Here is a 20,000-nt window from a genome sequence, read left to right as displayed (position 1 = left end):
CAATTAAATAATTCGTCAGTGTAGTCATTAGTATGACTAGGAGAAATAAAATAGACGCAGATGTACATGATAAGGGGCAGTTTAATACTGTATGAGTTAGGCTCCTCCATGCCTCCTTGACTCCGAGGTATTTTTGTGATGTTGAATTAGATATCAGAACAGTAATCAGCAATACGATTAAGCTGGATTTTGTGTGGGGCTACTGTTCTGATTTATGCAGAGATTTTCAATTATATTAACTTGAAAGTAGACATGCAATGTTGTGCCCGAAATCATTTCTGCAATTAAATGGCGTGAGAGTAAATGATTAAAATCCAGTTCGGTTTATTGTGAGTTTTACAGACAAATGAATGTGTGTGTGTGTGTAGAATCACGCACTATTAGGACAACAAAAGGATAAATAAATCCTTCAGGAGATTCCTTGTGCTGATGATGAAGACAGTTACACCTTGGTTGGATTGAAATCATTAGTTTTAATAATGACGCTTTTGTAAGTTGATAGAACTCTCTCTATTCTCTATAATAAATCTGGATTGATGATAGGACGGCGTGGTTACAGATGCGTGTATCTATTTTAGAAAGAATTATTGAATTCGTCAAATTTCTCTAAGCAAACAAAGTATTTGACAATGTTTTTCAAATGTGAATCTAAAACAGATTCTTTTAAGGCAAATTTCGAAAGAAATAGATCTATGAAAAAGAGACGAAGCGGAAAATAAAACAAAGAAGAATGTCAGTGGAGCCAAAGAAAACTGTACAAGATATATCTCGGTTATTAAATTTGCTATACTGAGCTGAAAGATAATGAACAGAATTTCAATTAGTTTTTTCTAATCTGTATCCAAGCTGTCAATATCCTTTAACCCAAGAAACTCTCTTTCTCTCTCTCCTCCACACCTACTCATACATACATACATACATACATACATACATACATACATACATACATGTATACGTACATACATAATTTCTCTATCCCTGTACAAACTCTAATTTACACAAACACACACACACATTGACACAAGGATTCATTGGTATTATCCAAACCATACTTAAAGAAACAGTGAAGAAGAAATATTATTGTCAATCCAGACAAAAAGCATTCACAATTCTATAGTGTTCATCCCAAGGTGTTAAAACTGATCCACTGGATCGACTCGAGCTTAGATTCTCAATCATTGCTTTAACCGTGACAAGATAACGTAATATTAAAGAATGACAAAACGTAATCAGTATATTTTATATAGTTTTGTAAGTGTTATGCATAACCAGGATATTTAACTTGCAAATGGTCGTGTTCACTTAGTGTGTAAATAGATACTTTATTGTAGGAAACTTCATTAATGAAGAGAACAACTCGGTGGCACTTGAACAGAATAGGGCTTCTCTCACCCATGTAGATTGTTCTTTTAAATTTTAACTGAGTACATCTAAGAATGGAGTCTCATATCAACAATGAACATTACTCTCAACATTTGTACCCTGTTAACATCTGTCAAGACGATTCTTGCTGGGTTAGTTCACCTTGTAGATATTATTGGCAGATAGTTCATACCACTGTAAGAATGCGGGATACTATGTATTTAACGAGTGCTACGTAGCTTACAACGTCTTCCTGGCGGAATCACTCGCTGTCTTATGTTCATCACTCTGTGAAACGGTGCTGGAAGTGAATGCATTTCATTAAATAAAGTGAGTTACTGAAGGATATATTATTTAGTTGGAAATCAGGTGACTCTTTATTCAATTAAATTGAAAATAATTGCATATTTTAACTGTTCCGCCAATCTGTTATATTAAGAAAAATGTTCATTTTATTTTATTTCCTGGAGGGTGTCATTGTAGATAAATATCTGTTTCTGTAGACGAGTTATTAAATGAACATCTGGGAATTGTTAACGATTGGCTACTGCTCCGGTGAGTCTATTTTTAACACTACCTCTTTATTAGTGAAATATCAGATCGGCTTTGGATGTATGTCCTCTATATTTAAATTCACCCTATGTCTAAGGCTACATATGTAGATGTTCTATGTATAGACGTTTGATGATAAAATCAAATATGATAAGCATTGTAAGTAAGAATCTAAACTTAATCAGCCTGTAACTGCGGCAATATTTGCATCAAATGAAAACAGATATTTTCCTAGTTTCTATTTAAGATGTATGTAAGATATACATCGTTTGGTCAATAGTTTTCGATAACCGTACATACTTTATTTTAGAATCTAATGATAAACACACTTGAGAAATCCTTAGATATATTATTGTACATTCGGAATTCATCCTCAAATGACTACCATTTCGATATTTGTTGCGATTGTTTTATACACCTAATAATTAAATCAGTTGAAACTTGCACTTATGCAGATAACAGCTCTGTAGTCAAGGGAACATAACTCTTCTAGGTCTTCAGTATCTAAGAACGGAAGATATAAATTACACGATAAATCAATGAAACAAGCATAAAACATTAGACAAATAAGTGGGATAAATAAATCCTCAGACTAACACTACTGTCTACAATATCACTACAGAAGACAAATAAGCCATCGGAGTATCGCTACTGTCACGGGAGTTGTTTCGAACAGGAATCGATACAGTCGCAGATTTAGCTCGTCTAATGATTACTAATTCCTTATAATACATGATATCACCCAACTGTAATGTAAATTAATTTCTTATTTTTGTCCCGAATCTCTGGGCCGTAAATTTATTATAGAGGCGAATGAAGGCGTTGATTAAATGAACCGACTTCAACTTCGTTCGATATACAGCACTGCATTATTTAAGCATTAATTTCTTACATTAATTTCATATATTGTCGACGGGATGAATAATTCATCGGAAACACACCAAATGGTTAACAAGTGGAACTTATATTATCGAATCGATAGCTTGAAAATCAAAGCTAAAATTTTAATTTATAACACAACAAAACAAACGGCTCAAAACGACTTTAGTCTACCATTGGTAGCGATTATGCGATTTCATTGCAATCATTGCCTAAAACGACTTCGATTTTATGAGTTTAGATACAGAGGGAAGAGTGTATAGTTGGATAATTACCATAGTGCAGTATTCTGGATCCCTCCAAAAGATAAATTTGAATTCTGAATATTAGGAAGTAAAACTAAATATTATACTAAATAAAATATAAAATGGGACAAGAACGCAAAACATCCGGACAACTAGGTGATACAAAAAGGGTCAACAAAACATCTAGATATCGTCTATCTGGATGTTTTGTTGTCCCTTTTTGTATCACCTAGTTGTCCGGATGTTTTGTGTTCTTGACCCGTTTTGTATTTTATAATAAATATATATATATTGTTGCATTTCGGAACGGTCATTTTCCCAGTTTAGCCAATAAAAACACACGCACTATATATTTGGTGTTACTTTGCTTCAGTGTTATTTATTTTTTGCATTAAACTTAATCTTATATCGGTCAGAGTGTGACGAAAGAACTCTGACCGAAATAAGATTAAGTTTAATGCAAAAAATAAATAACACTGAAGCAAAGTAGCACCAAATATATAGTGCGTGTGTTTTTATTGGCTAAACTGGCAAAATGACCATTCCAAAATACAACAATATCTGTTTCAACACACGATTTCACATAAAAAATCTTGCACAACAAATATATAAACGTAATATATATATATATATATATATATAGCGACGTACGTACACTTTGTTCTCTTAAATATTATACTATTTCTTTTGCGAAGCAGAAGACCAAATTATTTTCTTGTGCTAAAGAAAGATAGAGGCGACTGAACCTATTTCGTGATAAACACAGCGGTGAAGCCGATTCGAAATTCATCCATTTTATAGAACGTGGAGAAATGAAAATCTTTAAATGTATATTCTGAGTCGAAATAATGCTTATTTCAAGTCAGAATTTACATGAATTAATTTAAATACTATAAGACTTTTAATGCAAAGCATTTAGTGCAGTGCTTTAGCGTTTCTGCTATTCTACCTCTGTATCCAGTTAAATAAATATTATGAAAATATCTACCCAGGATATAATCCGCTTGTAATGTTAGATTGATTGTCACCAAAGTAGCAGTTCATCGATGTTAATTATTTCCCAGCTTTCGTTTAGAATATCTCCACGTAATCTTCAATTACATGCTTGGCTGAAGAATTTAGATCTACTCGTCCAGACTTCATTAATAATTACTGAGAAATAGAATAGTAAGAAACACAAGTTGACGATCTCTTATCTCACTTGACATAAGTTCGTATCTCACTCCAGCTGTTAGACTCTTAAGTAAAACAATAGATTCTTCTACAGATGTATATAAAAGAAAATAATCAACAATGGTAGAGATGACGTAGGAAGTTGATAATAGAAGCAAGTGTTTTGTGATTCGCTTCTGAATATATTTCCTTAATTTCCCTCTCTTTGTCTTTGTCTGTTTCTCTCTGTCTCTGTCTGTCTGTCTGTCTGTCTGTCTGTCTCTCTCTCTGTTTCTCCATCTCCCCTCCTCTATCTATATAGACATTTATACTTTATGAAATTATTAATTGCTGATAATATATTGAAAATACGGACAAAATACAAGATTAACTGAACAAGCACATACATACATATACACATACACACACACACATACGTATATATATCACCATGATCACCGTGACCGACCAGACTATCAGATGTTGCTACACATCGTTGGTCACAATGCGCTTCGTATTGTTTCAGCCTTCAAATGACGCCACCCCGCTGGCTATGCGAGCAGGCCAACGTATATATATATACACACACACACACACACAAACAGAAGGAATTTAGTTAACGTAGATTCAGTTCAGTACCACACATCTGAGAAAGGAAGAACAAAGATGCACGAATTCTGGCTCTTTTCGATTTGCGATTTTCCTGAGATGCTTTTCCACTTACACTGCTAAAGGTTTAAGACATAATGAGATTATATCCTATCGAAATAAACCGTTAATAAAGATGGTGTAGTCAACAAGAGGGAATATTTAACGCTGTACAGCTTTTCTGAGTTCATCACATTGTGTCCACACCAGGGCTGCACTAACCATTACGTCTAGTTATTCAATTTCAGATAAAGAGACAGAGATGATAGAGGGACGAACTGAATGCTTTGTGGTATTTATTAATATTTATTTACATTCTACAGGCAAATCTCAATGCAGCCAACTTTTCCTTTCAACTTTCCAGGTTTGATAAAACAAGTCGTTGTAGTTCAGCAATGAAGGAGTCTTTTTAACATTTTAGAGCTGATAAAATAAGCAACAAATAAATACTGGGATTAATCTCTCTATCTCTATAGTTTTGGCGATTTAAAAGGCTCGAGTTCCAACCAAAATTCCTTCTAATATTTGGGTTCAAATCTAATATTTATGAGTTCAAATCTTGCTGGCATTACAGTATCTTTCGACTTTCTGGGTTCAAAAAAAATAAATTCCTATATTTTAAAGTAAATTCAATTGACAACATTCTTGCATTATATCGGTATATAAAAAGCTATTAATTTCGCAACTGTTTAAGGTGACAATCAAATCACAGTAGAAAAGGCTAAAATTCCTGATGTACCAATCTACTAATATCTTCTTATATTGTTACACTTACGCACAATTTATATATATATATATAAAATAGGTGACAATTATAGATAAATTCCTCTATTTACATAGTATCGAGGTCTCATTCATTCTTTTGTTGTCATATTATTATTAGTAACACACACACACACACACATACACACACATATATATTATGTATATATATTACCCGCCCTTTTCAAGCTTAGCCGGCTCATGCGCCCGGTTTCCCGGTTTCTATGGCGTATGTGTCCCCCCCCCCCCAGCTGGACGGGACGCCAGCCCATCGCAGCGTTACTCAAGAAACAGGAAAGTTGGGGCGAAAGAGTACAACAGGGATCGCCACCCCCCACTGCCGGAGCCTCGTGGAATTTCTAGGTGTTTTCGTTCAATAAGCACACACAACGCTCGGTGTGGGAATCGAAACCGTGATCCTCCGACCGCGAGTCCGCTGCCCTAACCACTGGGCCATTGCGCCTCCACAATATATATATATATATATATATATATATATATATATATATATATATATATATATATATATATATATATATTATATATATATATATATATATATATATATATATATATATATATATAATATATATATATATATAATATATATATATATAATATATATATATATATATATATATATAATAACATAAATAATATATAAATATATGCATATATACATACATATATGTACATACCTACATCTATATGTATATATAAATGCATATATGGGTACAGGACACACACAAAAAAAGAAAACGTTGAATACAATGAGAAACGAAAACATAAAAACGAACTTTTTTTTCAAACAACGAAAAAACAGAGTACAAGATATACAACACCAGGAATATTCCCCTTCTTCAGTTGTCCCTGTTTCGTCTACTCCGTGTTCAGAAGGTAAGGACAAGACGCGACTTCGTTGAAACAGTCCTTCCCGCAAAGCAAATTAAATAAAATTTGGGATTTTTTGCGGAGGGGTAAAAGTGGTAACAAGAACAGGACAGTAAAAACAAAACAAGACAGTAAAAGACAGGACAAGGAGAATAACACAGTAAAAACAAACGATGAGGGTTGTTAAGCCAAGACGATGGAAAAATTATTTTGAACGCATTGAGGATACAGCTTTTGAGAAGGACAGGATAAGCCGTCTTGACTCGTTGAAGATAGCAGTCGGAAAGATGGCTACCCTCTGGTCACTTGTCAGTGACGAGAGGGAGGGGGAGGAGTAGTAAGAGAGAAGGAACGGTGAACAGCAGAAGGAGAAGAATAAGGAAGGGTGGAAGAGAAAACCAGAAAGGATGAAGAACAAGAGAGGCAGAGAGACAGACAGAGGAGAATTAGTAAAAGTTAAGAGTGCGCATCATAATTATTAAGATAAAACTTACTTGGAAATGGATGCTTGGCGTTCGATCATATAATAACATAAATAATATATAAACATATGCATATATACATACATATATGTACATATCTACATCTATATGTACATATACATGCATGTATGGGTACAGGACACCCCCAAAAAAGCGTTGAACACAATGAGAAACGAAAACATAAAAACGAAAAACATGGAAACGAAGATTTTTTTCAAATATATATATATATATATATATATATATATATATATATATATATATATATGTATTACTCTTTAACAAAATAATGTTGGCAGTGACTCAAATTTTGACCACCCAAAACCCATTATCGGACTGTAAAGCATTTAAGTTCATCTTGCCATTTTATAGGCTCTGTTAAGATAGAATTTTCTAGGGTAACGTGAGTTCTGTTGAGTGATAATTAGGTTGAACGGTAGGTTGTGATAGCAATATGGTATGGAGGATTTTTGTTGATTAAATTTTGGGAAGCACTAATGGTTAGAGTTTATTCATGCATGTATTTAGGTATTTTTAGATATGTCCGATTCAGATCATAAGTGTTCACAAAAGAACGTAGTTAGGTTGTTGGTCAGCAAATCTATCACTCGAGCTGTTTGTTACTGATTTTATTTAGATATTAATAAAATATTTATTATAAAAGGTTTGTATGTGTGTGTATCTATCTATCTATCTATCTATCTATCTATCTATCTATCTATCTATCTATCTATCTATCTATCTATCTATCTATCTATCTATCTATCTATCTATCTATCTATCTATCTATGTACATACATATACATACAATGACCTAGAGGTTAGGGAAGCGGACACGCGGTTGTAGGATCACGATTTCGATTCCCAGACCGGGCGTTGTGAGTGTTTATTGAGCGAAAACACCTAAAGCTCCACGAGGCTCTAGCAGTGGTTGGTGGCGATCATTGCTGTATTCTTTCGCAACAACTTTCTCTCACTCTTTCTTCTGTTGATCTGCTTGGTTAGCCAGCGTGGTGGCGTCATTTGAAGGCTAAAGCAATGCGAAGCGCATTGTGATTAGCGATGTGCAGCAATATCTGGTCGGTCACGGTGATATCAAGGTGATATACATATATATATATATATATATACACACACACATATCGAGAAAGGTGGAACACTGATGGGGTAAAGTGCTTCTACAACTGTTATGTAATTATTACGGCACTAACTCGAAAAGATGAAAGGCAAAGTCGAACTCGGTGGAATTTTAACTTAGAACATGAATAAAGACCAAATTCCGCAAAGCATTTTGTCCGGTGTGCTAACGATTCTGCATGTCGGCCGCCTTCGGCCGTACATATCAAGGGTCAAATTTACTAATCACTCCATGTCTTCCTTTAGACCTCACATTTGTCTTCTTTTCCTTTTTCAACAGGGTTTATTATTAGCGCTGACGTGATTTCATTCGAGGTGTAATTGCAATTGATTGAACAGTTTTCACTGCCTATATTAACTATGATATCCAATACATAAATATATATATATATATATATATATATTGATTATTTGTAAGTGTTTTCCATTAATTTATTTTATAATTAACATTCTAAAATAATTTTGCTATATATTTCTTAACCAACATATTTTTTTCTATTTTGCATATTATTTTACAACAAAAATGTAGTATTTTTATTAATTTTACCTGTGCAGGGTTGATATAATAAATATCAGATTCACAAAAGACAAGAAAATGCAGCTCTCACTAAGATAACATCTTTAATGGTTTACCCTATATTAGTGCTACTCATTTTCTCATAAGTTTATGGGATAAAGTCTACTGAATGTACCCTAGTATGGATAGAAGCACTCCGTCGGTTACGACGATGAGGGTTCCGGTTGATCCGAATCAACGGAACAGCCTGCTCGTGAAATTAACGTGTAAGTGGCTGAGCACTCCACAGACACGTGCACCCTTAACGTAGTTCTCGGGGATATTCAGCGTGACACAGAGAGTGACAAGGCCGGCTCCTTGAAATACAGATACAACAGAAACAGGAAGTAAGAGTGGGAGAAAGTTGTGGTGAAAGAGTACAGCAGGGATCACCACCATCCCCTGCCGGAGCCTCGTGGAGCTTTTAGGTGTTTTTGCTTAATAAACACTCACAACGCCCGGTCTGGGAATCGAAACCGCGATCCTATGACCGCGAGTCCGCTGCCCTAACCACTGGGCCATTGCGCCTCCACCCTAGTATATTACTGATACTGATGGTGGGGGAAAGATGAGGTTTATCTCGTGAGAATTTCAACTCTATATGTAGACCCATTCTACAGTTATTCCAGCGTACTTATAATCCTTTCTACTATAAGCTCAAGGCCTGAAATTTTTTGGGGAAGAGGGGGGGGGGGCAGTCGATTAAATCGACCCCAGTGCGCAACTGGTACTTAATTTATCGACCACGAGGGGATGAAAGGCAAAGCCGACCTCGGTGGAATTTGAACCTACAACGTAATGGCAGACGAAATACCTATTTCTTTACAAGGGGCTAAACACAGAGAGGACAAACAAGGACAAACACACGGATTAAATCGATTATATCGACCCTACTGCTTAACTGGTACTTAATTTATCGACCCCGAAAAGATGAAAGGAAAAGTCGACCTCGGCGGAATTTGAACCCAGAACGTAACGGCAGACGAAATACCGCTAAGCATTTTGCCCGGTGTGCTAACGATTCTGCCAGCTCGCTGACTTTTCTCGCGTACTAATACATATAACAATATAAACTTATGATACACAAATAATATAAAATATATGCTCTAAAAAGTGAGAAACCTTGATATGCTGATATTTAAACACTGCGGTAGTTTACCAAGAAATCTTTCAAGAACGTTTCTAAAAAATTGATAAAATTCTATGTAAATATCATAAAGAGCATAGTGATCACATTTCTTTTCGTTATTGTTTGAGCAGACTTATAAAATACTGACTAGATATGGTATGTCTCAACAATGTAGATATAGATGCTTGGAAGAGGCTAATGTTACGCCCATGACATAAATCAGATATCGCAAGTATATACAACAAACAATATTAAAGACATCATAGTTATGTTAATAGAGAGAATATGGTTGTGTGGAAGGAATCGGAAATAAAACTAAACTGTCATATATTTACATAAAGTTATTTCAACGTCAGTAAATGAAAAATATCTTTTTTTTCTGAAGAATCTATTTTAATATAAAAAAAAAACATAAAAGTAAAAATATATAATACTCCATTAGAAACACTCCCCGATATCTGTAGAGGAATTCGCAAAAAAAAAAAGAAAAAAAAAAGAAAATAATAATTCCGTTCACAGCAATAACAAATTGACAAGAGAAAGTATTTTTCAATGATACAAGATACAAAAACAAATAAAACCAACTGGTACGAGCCGCTCGGCATCAATGTTTAATATATATTTAATAGTTGGAATATCAAAGAACTAGGTTAGACTAAAATATGTGAGGAAAAACATTCATTGCAGAATGGGGTTAACAATGTTACCTACCTTACCTGGAAAATGAAAAAAAAAATATTCACACATTATACATCTTTACGATCATATTTTTATGTATTTTCATTTTCACGTTTTTATGTTAAAACAGTTTCTTCAGAAAAAGAGATATTTTCATTTGCTGACATTGAACTACCTTGTATGACAGTTTACTTTCATCTCTGATTCATTCTGTACAGCCACATTCTCTGTTAATATATAACTATAATGTGTTTTTTTTGTATATATTTGCGTTGATTTATGTACCAGTGTTGTAACATTAGCATCTTTCTAGCATTCATATCTGTTCGATGTACCACGTCTATTCTCTATATTTATGAACCTGCCCAAACTACAACGAAAAATGTGATCGATTTGCTCTTTGTAATATTTACAGCACAAAATTTTGTCATTTTTGAGAATGTCATGGAAATAACAAGTTGTTATGTGCACGGTGAACAGCGAGAACCAAAACGATGTCTTACATATTTATTCTTAATACGTTCTGTCAGATTCGGACGTGAATATGCTAATCGTTGCTGTATTTTATCATTGGACAACAACTTCTCCTTTCAGGCGATGTGCGTTCTCCATTGACGAATACAGAAGCTTTTTGCATATTCTCATTCGAATCTGACAAAACGTATTAAGAATTCAAGTTAAAGAAAGTAATTCCTGAGAGACAGGTAAAACTAAGCAATAACTACCTTTCGCTCAAAACAAATATTTCCTTATCTCAAAACTAAATGAAATTGTAGCTACTCTCTCACATTACACCTGCAATATTATTGCCTCTAGAATAATATTAACCGGGTATAGGATATTTTTTTTTTGTCATCTATAATAATAATAGTAGTAGTAGTAGCAGTAGAAGAAGTAGTAGTAGTAGTAGTAGTAGTAGTAGTAGTAGTAGTAGTAGAAGAAGAAGAAGAAGAAGAGAAGAAGAAGAAGAAGAAGAAGAAGAAGAATTCCTTTGAGGAAGCAGATAATTTTCTAACGTTGCGACGTTTATAACATTCCTAACACTAGTTGGGGAACTTAAAAACGGAGCAACATTTTCCCGACATGATTTGAACATTGAATGGTATGGGGAAAAACAAAACGCTATAAAACATCCAGCTTTATTGTTTGTAGCTTCTATCATTCAAATAAACCAATCACAGAATGAAAAATATTGATTTCAACTTTTGGTACACGACCAGCAATTTAGGGAGAGGGTGTAAGTCGATGACATCTACTCCAGTGTTCAACTGGTACTTATTTCAGCGACCCCGAAAGGATGGAAGGTAAAGACGACCTCAGCAGAATTTGAACTCAGAACGTAAAGACGGCTGAAATGCCGCTAAGCATTTCCTCTGGCGTGCTAACGATTTTGACAGCTCGCCACCTTACAGAATGATAATGGTGACAATGATACTGTTAATTATAGAACAGCTGAAAGACGGAAATAAAATGACTGTAAAATAAGAGAACTTAAAACTCATCAAAGTGAAATAATAAGAATAATAAAAAAAATGTCTGATTGGATAGAAATTAATTTTTAATTTCCAGTCTTCAGACAAACTAATTAAACAGGAATAAAATGTTATAAACACAAATGCGAAAGTGAGGACCGTTAGGATTACTAAAGGAGAGACATTTCAGGTTGTATTGATAATCCTAAAAACTACATCAGCTAGTTTTGTCGGGTAATATGTTAGTAAAAACACGATCTTCATTTAGTTCATGACATCACAATATTATTATTAAAGATGAAAAACTTTTTCCAATCCAACATTATTGAGAGAAGTTAAAATAGACATAGTTGCATTGTTTAATCGTTTTTAATTATTTTAATTTCCGATTTGAATAATTTACATGGAAAATATCATATAAAGAGATTGTATGATAATTTGCGCAAGAATAGCCAGAAAACAAAATGGAAAGGAAATATTATAAGGCGTGAGAAAATTAGGTTTGTTAAAGAAACAATTTCTACTCTTTTACTTGTTTCAGTCATTTGACTATGGCCATGCAGGAGCACCGCCTTTAGTCGAGCACATCGATCCCAGGACTTATTCTTTGTAAGCCTAGTACTTATTCTATCAGTTTCTTTTGCCGAACCGCTAAGTTACGGGGACGTAAACACACCACCATCAGTTGTCAAGCGATGTAGGGGGGACAAACACAGACACACACACACACACACACACACACACCACACACATATATATATATATATATATACATATATACATACGATGGGCTTCTTTAAGTCTCCGTCTACCAATTCCACTCACAAGGCTTTGGTCGGCACCAGACTATAGTAGAAGACACTTGTCCAAGGTGCCACGCAGTGGGACTGAACCTGGAACCATGTAGTTCGTAAGCAATCTACTTACCACTCAGCCACTCCCACGCCTATAGCAACTTACCACACAGCCACTCCAGGAATTTGGAGAAAAAAATTATTGCATAAGAAGTAATTTGCATCGAACCTAATTTCACCAAATATTCTTATGAAATTTCTGCTTTTCACCTGTTATACGTATGAGATCACTGCAGAATGAGGGAGTGGGTTATGTTCCTAGACGTTCGGTCCGCAAACAAAGTCCACTTATATACTGAATCTATGGTTTAATCCAGGTGAAGGATGGACACTATGAGTCTGGCTTGTGACAACAGCATACAGCATTAAGACTTATTCGATTGACGAGATGTTAATATTTTCTTATGACTAAAGCTTCACGGCTGTGCAGAAAGATGAAGAACGTGATTATGGCACATCAATTCGATTTCGCGATAACCATTGGATATATACACATAAGAAGAAAACAACACAAATCTTGACAATGATACAAATAAGAAGCCGAACACATAGTTTGCATAGTAAATAGATGCTTGTTCAATTGTAGGCTTACATTTCCTAGTCGAAAGCAAGTATTTGCTGATACATATTTTACCATTCCCTGAGAACTAAAATACAAAGACGACGTTGGCAGTTCATGATGCAGCACCAGAGCCCTTGTAAATAGCACAAGTTACACAATTCCTAAACAATCATCGCTCAATAGAATTACGCAACTCAACACTTTATATGCGTACCATTCAATAACATATCTCAACCTGTCGACTCTTTGATATTGCATACAACGAGTCTAATAAACACCACTTCCCACTATCGCTTTCCAGTCATATAGCACAAACCATGTCGCTCATACTCGACACAATCACAGCCGACACTTAAAATAAATCATAAAATTTGAACAGCTTTTCTCTGCCTAACAATCAGACAAAACACTAAAATTAACTCTAGAAACAAAGCAAATTTTACAGCAACACAATTCTACCCCTTCGTAAGATAATGAAGCTCACACCCCTGGTAGACGCATCTAGTGGAGTGGTAGAAATACACATGGCACTGTTGTAGACCTAATAATAATAATAATAATAATAATAATAATAATAATAATAATAATAATAATAATAATAATAATTGTCTTGGTATAAAAGATGGGCTACAGCAAATATTCTACTCAATACCACAGATTTGCTTGTCAGCTGTTTGACCTTAACCAGTTGAGCATGTCCCTTAGGGGCTGACGATATGTGCATCTCTGATCACGAGCAGAAATAGTGTGGGGAGCATCATAGTCGTGTGATAATAGAAATTCTTAGAGAATTGGATAATTCACCTTTGGAAACATGGGTGGTTCGTTCAGCAATCTTAAACAGCCCTTATTCAGGGATCTCTTGAGCGGGATAGGCTACTCGACCAGAAGAAATTTCTATCTGGGCCCCACTTGCAAGGTCATACGCTGTTTAACTTGATATGAGATCCCCATGTCGCGCACATATAGTTGTGATGCATGTATCTGGTGTACTCTTATCAGACGGGTAGTCATGATGGGTATACTGGGCTTCGTATATTTTACCCCAGTGTCATTTTGATGTCATGCACTGCTCTCTCACTCAATAATAATAATAATAATAATAATAATAATAATAATAATAATAATAATAATGATAATGATAATAATAATAGTAATAATAATAATAATAACAATAATAATAATAATAATAATAATAATAATAATAATAATAATAATAATAATAATAGTGCCCTTATCAGACGGGTAGTCATGATGGGTATATTGGGCTTCGTATATTTTACCCCAGTGTCACTTTGATGGCATGAACTGCTCTCTCACTCAATAATAATAATAATAATTAGCAAAATATTTAGGACGCAGCTCTGCAGTTTTCAAAAAAAAAAAAAAATGTAGCATGAATATATATACAATATAGCTGTATAATACAAGTATATGTATGCGTGTATATCCAGGAACAGAAGGCGGCGAGCTGGCAGAATCGTTAGCACGCTGTTTACCGATATTTCGCCCGTCGCTATGTTCTGAGTTCAAATTCAGCCGAGGTCGACTTTGCCTTTCATCCTTTCGGAGTCTATTAAATAAGTACCAGTTACGTATTGGGGTCGATGTAATCGACTTAATCCCTTTGTCTGTCCATGTTTGTCCCATCTATGTTTAGCCCCTTGTGGGCAATAAAGAAATATATATCCAGGAACAGGAGATTGCTATAAAATAGCTGAGATACAAAAGAGACGAGAATGGCACTAGAGCTCCATATTGTGTTAAAATGTCGTTTATGCCATATCATTGTGGAAGATTTCACATCAGCAGCTATTTAAAAATGTCTACAAGGCACCTTCTCACGGACATGGCATTGTCACTGAAACCGTTTGCAATGCTATACGCATGAAGCATTGCGCTGACTGCCAACCAGAGATACTCCTGAGCCAGAATACATTAACATCTTTAAAAGCCTGTGCAATCACAGCATGCCATATATTAGTGTATTGGACAAAGAGCAAAAGTCAGGCACTGGTAGAGAACTAAAGAAAATACTACAGGCTCTATATACCGGCAATATATTTTCATTTGCCGTTATCATTGTGTACAGGGTTACATAACAATAAATCTGCAAAAAAAACAACAACAAAAAAAAATAGAAATGCTGGGATTCTCAAGAAAGAAAAAAAAAACACTGCAAATGAATTTGTATTCACCAAATACAATCGATTGGTTGTAGCGGGAAAATTTGCAAAACGTTCTCGTGATTCTCCATTTGAGGCTTCTGGGCCGCACACAAGTACATAACCATACACAGATTAAATATACGTAGAAGCACATATATAAACAATAATAAAACACACACACAATTGTATGTTAACCTGATATGCACACTCACTACACGAGTGCAAGGTTATTCATATATACACATAGATACACACACACACACACACACACACACACACACATACACACACACATATATGTATACATATACACACACACCAACCAATTTAGATAACTGCAAACTCCCAGAGTGCAAGATTATTCACACGCGCACATACATGCACACATACACATATACACATATACACATACAGCAATCAATTTAGATAACCGCAAACCCCCAAGTGCTGCCTTCATTTAAACAAAAGGGCTTCCCCACTTTGATGATGATCGGCTTGAATTCTGGCAAAGGAAAAAATTATTTGAATCCCAAAGAAAACAAACATTTATACAAATGGAAGTAGATATTTGATGTAAATCCTTTGGATGGCCCGAAATCCATCTCTTGAAACATTGTTGTATAAACATCGAAAGGATGGATAATTACGACGAAAATATAGAAACTAAATCAATAGTAAAGAATGACTGTGAGAAAGAGAAGCGATGTATTGTCTATATAGTGTTGTCTTCGATATTGCTACAGTTCTATATTTGGTGATAAATCTATAGATGGCATCATGTTGCTTTCTGCCAGCCTCCTCCGAGCAACTACATTATTAGAAAAGGAAAACATTGATCTCTCATTTATCGATTCCAGATTTCTAGACAAAGGAAGTGTTATGTGTGGATACATTTAAAACATCCTTTGCCGAGATATCTGTAGACATACTTGTGGATGCATAGGTGTTTGTGGTGTGTGTGTAGGTGTCTACTGGTGTACATATATATATATATATATATATATATATATATATATATATATATATATATATATATATATATATATATATATATATGTATATATATATATCAGCGTATATTTATATGTAAAGTCATGCGTATACATTCGTATTAGTATATAAAAATGTGCATATTTTAAATGCATTTTCTTATTAACTTTATATATATATATATATATATAATATATATATATATATATATATACAGGAAATAGTGGCAAGACAAGGCATCAATGTTTGCTGGAAATAGCCATCAATATATATATATATATATATATATATATATATATATACACACACTCACACACACACATATATGTATGTATATATATATACACACACACACACACATATATATATATTATATATATATATATATATACATATATGTATATATATGCATATATGTATGTATGTATGTATGTATGTATACTTGCAAGCATGTATGTATTTATATGTGTGTGCGTATGCGTGTGTATATCTATATGCATATGAATATAGAAGCAGGACAGACCAAGAAACTCCATAATGGGACACGAACAAGGTCGCTGTCACCTGTAGGCTGACAGCTTTACCGATCACAGTACAACGCGGGATAACTACTCATACAATTCTCAATACATAAATCTATTCTCTTTGCTACTTTTTAAGTGGGTTATTTTTATCTTCAGATAATTGATTATAATATAGCACAAAGATATAGCTTCGTACGCACTGATGTCTAACGGGGCATTGTGCACCACCTCAGTTTCACTGCTGGTGAAATTATGAATAAACTGTTACAATTTTCAGTCTAAAATGACATCCGACATTGCATTCTTCAGCTCCATACATAAAATGACTAGCAGGCCCACCGACGGTACTTGAAACATGTATCTATCGCTTGTCGAACGCCTACTTATCGATCATACTGTGATTTAATATTTTACGTTGAGAAAGCTAGTATTTAAATTTATTTTTAATTTGAACATTGTGTTATTTTCGTCGCGAAAATCTAGTCGAGGTGAAAGGGCATGTCATTGATGAGGTCGTGAATGGCGACGAAAGGACTTTAACAAACCTGGTTGATTGATAGAGTGAACGAGTAATCAATCACTCGATTAGATAATTGGTTAAAATGTTAACGAATCGACTAATAATAAAAGAAGTGAAATAGAACCAGTGCGTGTGAGTGTTTATTATTGGCACAATGATCCTCCCGAGATACAACAAAAACTAGCAGAGTTAAATAGAAAAGCCGAAAGGGAGAAGGTGGTGATAATCAGTAACTGAAATAGCAACAACATCAGTCCTAGATGTAAAGATCATGGCTGCTGCTGTTACAACTATTTCAAGAGCACATACGCTCGGTCCTCCGAGGAAAGCCAGACAGGAGAGAGTTAATTTGTATTTGTCGTTTCTTTTAAATTACGTATTTTGTAGTTACATCTGTATTTCAGAGAACAATCCAATTATTTTTGTTATCTTAAATTTGTTTACGTCAATGTTATGTAAAACCCATCTGTCACCCCAAACTCTCATTGGTTTTGATTCAAATTTGTTCTAAGTCTCCATATGTTTCGTATCTTCATTCAACTCTTTTGTGTGTAGGAACGGTGGCAAAATAAAAGAAATTGTTATATACCAGGCAAACACTGTGGTCGATATAATCAACTCCTCCCACCAAACTCTGGTCTTGTGCTTATGTTAGAATTTATTGTAGATTTTAAGGAGAGTTGAATGGCTGCGTGGAGTTCTCTTTTCCAAGTTGACCAATGTCGGGAGGTGAAGTCGTTTTTTAAAAATATTTCTATCTCACAATCTTCCTAGACATAGTGAATAAGTAGGCGGGCCTACTTCACGAGCTTTATGTTTATATGAAAGCTGTTCGGCGATTTTTTGGCAGATATCTACCCACAGCAGGCAACAGAACGGGAGAGGGGTAAATCTAATACAACTCAAATGCTCAAATGACACTTACTTTATCGACAGCTTAGAACATAAAGACCAGCGAAATGCCTTTAAGCATTTTATCCGGCGCGGTAACGATTCTGCCAGATCGCCGTGGATTGACCCTTGACTGATTCTTCAGCGTTAAGTACGAGGGTTTCGTTGTCAGGGTTAGGGCTTTTGCTTTAAGGTATGAGGAGTCGGGCGGCAGAGGAGCAACGTGGTTACAAAGCCACAATTTTACAATTTAGTCTTTGATGACTAAAGGCGGTTTCAGCTCCGTTTCTGAGGCTGGTTCGCTGCAATGAACAGCGACATCTACTCAGAAGTTAGAGTACATGACCTCCTATCGGACTTGTTCATTATCATGCATTCAGTCCATCAAGAGTGTTCTCTTTCGCGCCTTCTGTACGTACTTACTCTAGAGCTACTACCTCACTATTAGAGGTTTCGAAGGGCATTCCATGTGATCTAGGATGTAGAAGATCCATGTTGGTATATACAGATGGAGTTACAGTCATAGAATAGAATACCAAACACATTGAGGTGATCAGCGTTGCTTTACGAGAGTACACGTTGACGATAGATGCCAAAATCCGATAATGTTTGGGTGAGCTGTGAAGAAATTTTACCGAGCGGTTTGTTCGATTGAAGTGAAAATGTCTTGCGTAGGACATGAGCTGTGCCTAACAGGGCTCCTTTTTTTTGGCGGTCGGGAATGTGTAGCATTTTATGGCTTGTTATGGATTCGAAGCTTTTGTTTACGATCGTATTATATCTGGCAATCCAGTTATAATTGATACATTTTTTACTTAATTCTTAAGATTATTCCTACTACGATTCTTGTATAAATTATGTCAATCATAATTTTATTAAAAATAGCTTTAATTTTCACATTAGATTGTTTACAGCTTTAATACACGAATATTTATACATCAGTATCGGCAACAAGATGTCTTGCGAGATTAGCTGCAGCTTTAGAGTATGGACTGAAACCAGCTGGTATATTTCCTTCGTAGAGATGGATCCGCATACAGAACTGTTGCTCAGATATTGTAGAGTGGTAAGCGAGAAAATCAGTCGGAAATATATAGTCAAAATATGGAGTTGTAGATAAGAAAATATTTGCTTTCAAAGTTATAAATCAACTCATATTAAGTAAAAGAACTTGAAATCTTGGTAAATAAGAACAAATGAAAGTGTGAAAAGAGTAAAATAGTGGTTTCAAATTTTGGTACAAGATCAGCAGTTATGGGTTGGGGATAAGCCGATTGCATCTACTCCAGTGTTCAACTGGGCCTTATTTCACCGACCCCGAATGAATGAAAGGCAAAGTCGACCTCGGCGGAATTTAAACTTATAATCTAAAGAAAAGCTACTGAGCATTTTGCCCAGCGCGCTAAGGATTCTGCCAGTTCGCCGACTAAGACAGTAACATAATGTCAGGAAAATAAGTGAATGAGTCCCATAACAGCTAGATTCAAGTCTTGTATCAAAAACAGTCAGGCAGTTCGATCCAGATCTCTCCAAGTGATAAAAACAT

The 20,000-nt window shown here is 34.9% G+C and overlaps 1 protein-coding gene and 1 long non-coding RNA gene across 2 annotated transcripts in view; both read right to left on the bottom strand.

Annotated features, from left to right (window-relative positions):
- Positions 1 to 20,000, bottom strand: part of LOC115217522 (potassium channel subfamily K member 12-like) — a 170,764-nt gene that overhangs the window by 63,905 nt on the left and 86,859 nt on the right. The window lies entirely within an intron of this gene.
- LOC118765470 overlaps positions 14,205 to 20,000 on the bottom strand; it is a 12,059-nt gene continuing 6,263 nt past the window's right edge. Inside the window, exon 3 of the long non-coding RNA XR_005001337.1 lies at positions 14,205 to 14,240. This is a non-coding gene — a long non-coding RNA (uncharacterized LOC118765470). The remainder of the gene's footprint in view (positions 14,241 to 20,000) is intronic.

Source organism: Octopus sinensis, linkage group LG11 (genome assembly GCF_006345805.1).
Source record: "Octopus sinensis linkage group LG11, ASM634580v1, whole genome shotgun sequence".
Classification (NCBI taxonomy): Eukaryota; Metazoa; Mollusca; class Cephalopoda; order Octopoda; family Octopodidae; genus Octopus; species Octopus sinensis.
This window is presented reverse-complemented; position numbering and strand designations above follow the sequence as displayed.